Raw genomic sequence first — 6,134 nt, 5'->3', positions numbered from 1 at the left:
TTTGCCATAGGTACGAAAACGATACCTGTTGATGTCGTATTTGTCAAATGAACGGACCTTATAGTCAAAACCATTAGCGACTTGTCTCAATTCGGCGTCCATAGACTCTGAATTAACCTACAAGTTTAATATGAAAGGATTATTGCATTACGCACAAATTAGCGAATGAAATGAAATTGTCTAATAGAATTTACCGTTTGTTTGAACCAAGAGATGAAACCGGGATAGCCGCCTCCTTGCTTTGCGAGAAGCTCATACTCTTCAATGGAATCCTTTTGGATCACCGCTCCATACGCGAATAGGGCGATGTATCGACTGTATGAAATATCTAGGAATAAGAGTAGTTCAAAGGAAATAGAAGTTGCGAAACAATGTACCGAGAACTTACTCGATGTACAACCGCACTTCTATCAGGTTGTTGAAGATATACAACGAAATGGTCCGCCATTCTTCGTTATCCAAAGATACTGGATTTGAAACACTGGCTGGTGCGAGAATGCCTTTGAATAGGCTGAGGTTGGATCCACCCTTTTTAGGCTCGTCAGCATGGTACCGAGGCTTCGGATTATGTAAATGACGATTTTTGGTTTCGTAGTGTGTTGTCAGAAAGTTTGCCGCCTCCTCAGTGATGAATGCCTCAGCCATAGACGCTTCAATTCTACGTTTATTTTTACATTTTTCTCGAAGCGTCTTCTGCATCCTCTCAGTTGGGTAGCACCAATGATTTTGCACGGGCGCCCCCAATCTTGCCTCGGTCGGAAGATGCAAAATCAAATGCTGCATTGGATTAAAGAAGCCCGGTGGAAAGATCTTCTCTAACTTGCAGATCAACTCTAGCGCCAACTCTTCCATTTCTTCTAGCACGCCAGGCGATAGTTCTTTCGCACAAAGAACACGGAAGAAATAGCTGAGTTCTGCCAGTATTAGCCATTCATCCTCAGGGATGAAGCCACGCAACATCACCGGCATTACCCGCTCAATCCATATGTGCCAATCATGACTCTTGAGACCAAATATCTTCAATTTATCAAGACTCGCTCCCCTCTTTAGATTCGCTGCATACCCTTCGGGGAACATCAACTGCATTTTCACCCACAAGATAATTTCCCTCATAGCTGGCCTTCCAAGATTGAACCATGCCTTTGGCTTCGTCCAGTTCTGCTTTCCTTTCGGTTCTTTCATGTTTTGTAACGGCCTATCACATAGCGCCTCCAGATCGACTCTAGCCTTAGTATTATCCTTTGACTTCCCATCTATGCCGAACAATGTACCAAAAAGTGCCTCGGCGATATTCTTCTCAGTGTGCATCACGTCGATGTTGTGTGGGCAAACGAGGTCTTTGAAGTAAGGCAGATCCCATAAGCATGTTTTGTGAGTCTAGGCGTGCTCAGAATTATACCCCTTGAAGTACCCTGGACGCTCTGGATCTGGCTCGAGAGCGTTTAACTGATCCAGGGTCTGTTGGCCTGTCAACGCAGGTGGTTCAGAGTTTTTTACAACTCTACCTCTGATGAAGTTCTTCTTGTCTTTCCTGAACTTATGGCGAGGATCCAGGAACTGTCTATGCATGTCGAAGCAAGAAAACTTGCGACCGGCCTGAAGCCAACGAAACTCAAGAGCTCCCTTGCATGTGGGGCACGGGAACCTTCCATGCACACACCAGCCAATGAATAGCGCATACGCCGGCAAGTCATGCGTCGATTACATGTACCAGACACACATTATGAAGTTTCGTTTGCTATAGGCGTCGTATGTCTTGAACCCATTATCCCAGGCTTCTTGCAATTCATCCTTAAGCAGCTGCATGTACACATTCATATTTTTCCCCGGATAGTTGGGCCCTGGAAGTATCAATGTCAGGAAAATGTTCTTTCTTTGCATAATTTGTCCAGGGGGGAGATTGAGTCGAAAGACAAATACGGACCAACAACTGTATTGGGCTGCCATCATACCAAACACACTGAACCCATCGGTGCTGATGCCGACTCGAGGATGCCTCGAATCTGCCGCTTTGTCAGCATGTAATTCATCAAACTTTTTCCATGCAACACCATCCGATGTGTGTACCATCATTAGATTACCATCTGCATCTAGGTCTGTTCTTTTGCCTGTTTTGTGCCATGTCATCTGTCTGGCCGTCTCTTCGACCATGAAAAGACGTTGAAGTCTTGGTACGATTGGCATATACCGAAGAACACTAACAGGGATTTTGGTTTGTGTCTTCTCACCCATACCATTGTCTACCACAATATACCTGGAACACTTGCAAATGGGACAATAGTTCAAGTCCGCATATTCAAGCCTAAATAAGGCACATCCTTTCACACAGGCATGTATCTTCTCATAGGGTATCTTCAGTGCACGGAGGATTTTGTCCGACTGGTATAGGTTTGCAGGCATTACATAGCCTTTGGGTAGAAAGCGTCCAAATAGTGTCATAATTGCGTCATAGCATTCTCTGCCCAAGTTGAACTGAGCCTTCAAAGTCATTACTTGTGAGATGGCATCCAACTGACAAAGCTCAGTGTGCTCGTGGAGCGGACGTTTTGAAGACTCCAACATTTCATTGAAGGCCTTTGCAGATTCCTCCATCTCCTCGTCCGAATCCCGAGCATCATCATAGTCTTGCACCATGTTTTCCATCCCGGTACCATGCTCTTCGGTGCGACGATGATCCACCTCAGCTCGGTCACGTTGGGCAGATTCACCATGAAATGTCCACACCGTATAATCGGGCGTAAAACCATTCTTCTGCAGGTGTTTACCCATTTTAGCCTCTGTCCTCTTTTCCCAATTGCCGCATCGGAAACAGGGGCACCAAGTTTTCCTCTGGCCATTTGCAAATGCGGCTTGCACAAACCCCTTGGTTTTTGTGAACCATTCAGCGCTCCATTTGTTCTGACCAGTGTGACCGGTATACATCCATGCACGATCACTCATCTTGACTTTCAGAGCTAGTGGACACACAACAATTATATATATAATTCACCATGTATATATTCATCAGTTGATCTACTTTGTCAATTTTATTACGTCCATGCAACCTACACTCTAATAGGTAATGATAGGTCCTAATCCCACCCGACTATGTGTAGATTGGGTTCATTTTCCCAAGCTATGCTCCGGATCCGACGGAAAATTTCGGCAGCACCTCCCCGCTGTTCTCCTGATACACGTCTCTGCAATAAACAGAGAGGATGTGTACCCGGAGAACAACAGGGAAGGCACTGACAAAATTTATGCGTCAGATCCGGAGCAAAGCATATGGGAAAATGAACCCAATCTACACATATTCAGTGGGGCCCCCCTCCCTCTTTGCCGTCTGCGAGCGGACGGCAAAGATTCTTTGCCGTCAGCTAGCGGACGGCAAAGAACAGGCTGATGGCAAAGGCTTTCTTTGCCATTAGCCAGTTCTTTGCCGTCCGCTTTCGGGTAGCTGATGGCAAAGAGCTTCTTTGTCGTCTGCTAGCTGATGGCAAAGAGCTGACAGATGGCAAAGTAGCTTATTCCAGTAGTGCATGCTATTATATTACCCCTTTTGGATGTTTATGGGCTTTATTTTACACATTTATATCATTTTTGGGACTAACCTACTAACCGGAGGCCCAGCCCATATTGCTGTTTTTTTGCCTATTTCAGTATTTGGAAGAAAAGGAATATCAAACGGAGTCCAAACGGAATGAAACTTTCGGTAGCGTGATTTTTGGAACAAGCATAATCCGGAGAGCTTGGAGTGCAAGTCAAGAAGCTTCGGAGGGCCCCACGAGATAGGGGGCCGCGCCCCCCCTCTAGGGCGCGCCCCCTGTCTCGTGGGCCCCTCGGGCGGCCACCGACGTACTTCTTCCTCCTATATATACCTACGTACCCTGAAAACATCCAGGAGCACCACGAAACACAATTTCCACCGCCGTAACCTTCTGTATCTGTGAGATCCCATCTTGGAGCCTCTACATCAACATCCTTGCCCCTCCGATGAGTTGTCAGTAGTTTACCACAGACCTACGGGTCCATAGTTATTAGCTAGATGGCTTCTTCTCTCTTTTTGGATCTCAATACAATGTTCTCCCCCTCTCTTGTGGAGATCTATTCGATGTAAACTCTTTTCGCGGTGTGTTTGTCGAGATCTGATGAATTGTGGGTTTATGATCAAGTTTATCTATGAATAATATTTGAATCTTCTCTGAATTCTTTTATGCATGATTGAGTTATCTTTGCAAGTCTCTTTGAATTATCAGTTTGGTTTGGCCTACTAGATTGGTCTTTCTTGCCATGGGAGAAGTGCTTAGCTTTGGGTTCAATCTTGCGGTGTTCTTACCCAGTGACAGAAAGGGTTGCAAGACACGTATTGTATTGTTGCATCGAGGATAACAAGATGGGGTTTATATCAAATAGCATGTGTTTATCCGTCTACATCATGTCATCTTGCTTAATGTGTTACTCTGTTCTTATGAACTTAATACTCTAGATGCAGGCAGGAGTCGGTCGATGTGTGGAGTAATAGTAGTAGATGCAGGCAGGAGTCGGTCTACTTATTATGGACGTGATGCCTATATACATGATCATGCTTAGATAATCTCATAATTATTCGCTTTTCTATCAATTGCTCGACAGTAATTTGTTCACCCACCGTAATACTTATGCTATCTTAAGAGAAGCCACTAGTGAAACCTATGGCCCCCGGGTTTATCTCCTATCATATTTGCTTTCAATCTACCTTTATTTGCATCTTTACTTTTTGCATCTATCTTATAAAATACCAATAATATATTTATCTTATCATACTATCTTTATTAGATCTCACTTTCGCAAGTGGCTGTGAAGGGATTGACAACCCCTTTATTGCGTTGGTTGCGAGTTCTTAGTTTGTTTGTGTAGGTGCGTGGGACTTTTGAGGAGCCTCCTACTGGATTGATACCTTGGTTCGTAAAACTGAGGGAAATACTTACGCTACACTTTGCTGCATCACCCTCTACTCTTCAAAGAAAACCAACGCAAGCTCAAGACGTAGCACCCGCCGCCAGGTCACCCCTTTATATACATAGGCTGATGCTCGGCGGCTTACAGAGTAGCGGCCGGCTCATACACAACGTGTCCGGCTCCCTGACAGAACTAAACTTTCCTTAAAAGACAAGTTCAACATATGGCGGTTTATGCCCGTGGGCTTCAAGTCTCCTCCGAGTCTTGGGCCTTCAGTAAGCTCTTCATGAACTGCCATCTTCAACATCTTCTTGGGACTTCTCATTATGAAGCGCCAGTGGTATGACCCGGCCCCTCCTGGGTTGGTCATACCCAATAGCTATATCCCAACACATCCTCGAGCTGGTGCTCTCCGATGAAATAGCCAAGTTGGAGCTCGAGATCGTGCTCCAGATGTACCGCCAGCGTGTCGACCACTTGGAAGAACGCTTGGTCTCATGGACGCGTTATATTTTGTTGAGTCGTTTCGACATGGATCGCTAGTATTCACAGCAATCATAATATTGCTCTGTTTCAATGTGTGTACTATGTTTTTCTTTCTTATATGTTCTGTTTGAATGTGTGCATATATGCTTTCCATTCTGTATATGTGGATGATAACATGATGTAGGGTGGAAACCCTAAAGCCGATCTTTCATGAAATGGAGGGGATCCTACGAAGAACACGAGGGGAAACACGAGGGAAATCACAATGGGAATGAGAGGATACATTCAAATCAACAAGAAACCATAGTGCTAGATCCACGAACACAAAGAGATACACGATCCAAATCCAACAAAGGGGGATACAAGAGGTAACTAGTTCATCTCTTTGAGGAGGTCTTGAATCCGCGAGGGATCTTCCTGTGAGGGGTCTTGAATCCAAGCGTGGATCTTCTCTGTAGAGGTTGAGGTCTCTCGATCAAGAAGAACCACATAGATGAGCAAATCTCTGTCTCTCATTTGAGCTAAACTAATGGTTCCCCAAGAAAGGAGAAGGGGTGGTATATTTATTGTCTTCGACATGAAGGGGTAAGTAGGAGATGGATACAAGGCCAAAGGCTCGGCTGTGCATGCGCACGTGTCGGACGTCCGAGGGGCGTCGGTCGTCCGGTGGCTCGCGGGGGTCCGGACATCCGGAGGGCGTCGGACTTCTGAAGTTTTGGCTCTGGACAGGT

This window comes from Triticum aestivum, chromosome 2B (genome assembly GCF_018294505.1).
Source record: "Triticum aestivum cultivar Chinese Spring chromosome 2B, IWGSC CS RefSeq v2.1, whole genome shotgun sequence".
In the NCBI taxonomy this organism is placed as follows: domain Eukaryota; kingdom Viridiplantae; phylum Streptophyta; class Magnoliopsida; order Poales; family Poaceae; genus Triticum; species Triticum aestivum.
The sequence above is the reverse complement of the archived record's forward strand: the minus strand, read 5'-3'. Positions refer to the sequence as shown.